The sequence below is a fragment of the Solanum stenotomum genome, unplaced genomic scaffold, assembly GCF_019186545.1.
Source record: "Solanum stenotomum isolate F172 unplaced genomic scaffold, ASM1918654v1 scaffold9649, whole genome shotgun sequence".
Lineage (NCBI taxonomy): Eukaryota > Viridiplantae > Streptophyta > Magnoliopsida > Solanales > Solanaceae > Solanum > Solanum stenotomum.
This window is the reverse complement of record NW_026037757.1, coordinates 296146-296873: the sequence shown is the minus strand read 5'-3', so window position 1 is coordinate 296873 and position 728 is coordinate 296146.

Below are 728 nucleotides of genomic sequence, written 5' to 3'. Positions count from 1 at the left end.
TCAGTGTAGCTCAAATAAATATGTGATTGTGCCACCTCAAATTTCTACAAAAATAAAATAAAATGTTGCTTTGTGTGAGTTTTGATATCCAATTGAGTTACACCAATCTCTATAAGAAAATAATATCCCTTTTGGTTTAGCTCCAATCGAAAAAATGCGTGATTGGCTAAAAGTGAAATGAAATGGCTCTTGCACGGGTTGATGGGCTATAGCCTATAGGCATAAATAGACAAGAATGATCCAAAATCTAATTAATAAGTTGAATCAAGATAAGAGAAGTATTCAAAATAGGAAAAACTATGTAAATGGGCATAAAACTAAAATTAATTACATGTTCATATCAAATCTAAAGTAATTCAAGAAATATTTGTTCCCTCATAAATAATTACAGTTCATACCCCCTTCATTAAGGTTGGTAATTTTCGTTTAACTGATACTAAATCATTATTATATATTGTATTGATATCATTAAGGCTGAGAATTTTACTTAACTGATACTAAATCAGTATATATATATATATAAATTATATTGTATTGGTATCATTAAGGTTTCTTATTCAGAAATTACTCATTAGTCAATGATAATATAAGAGTATATGTATGTTGTGGTGTCATTAAGGTTTCTTGTTTAGAAATTACTCATTAGTCAATGATATCATAAGAGTATATATGTATATTGTGGTGTCATTAAGGTTTCTTGTTAAAAAACTATTCATTAGTCAATGCTA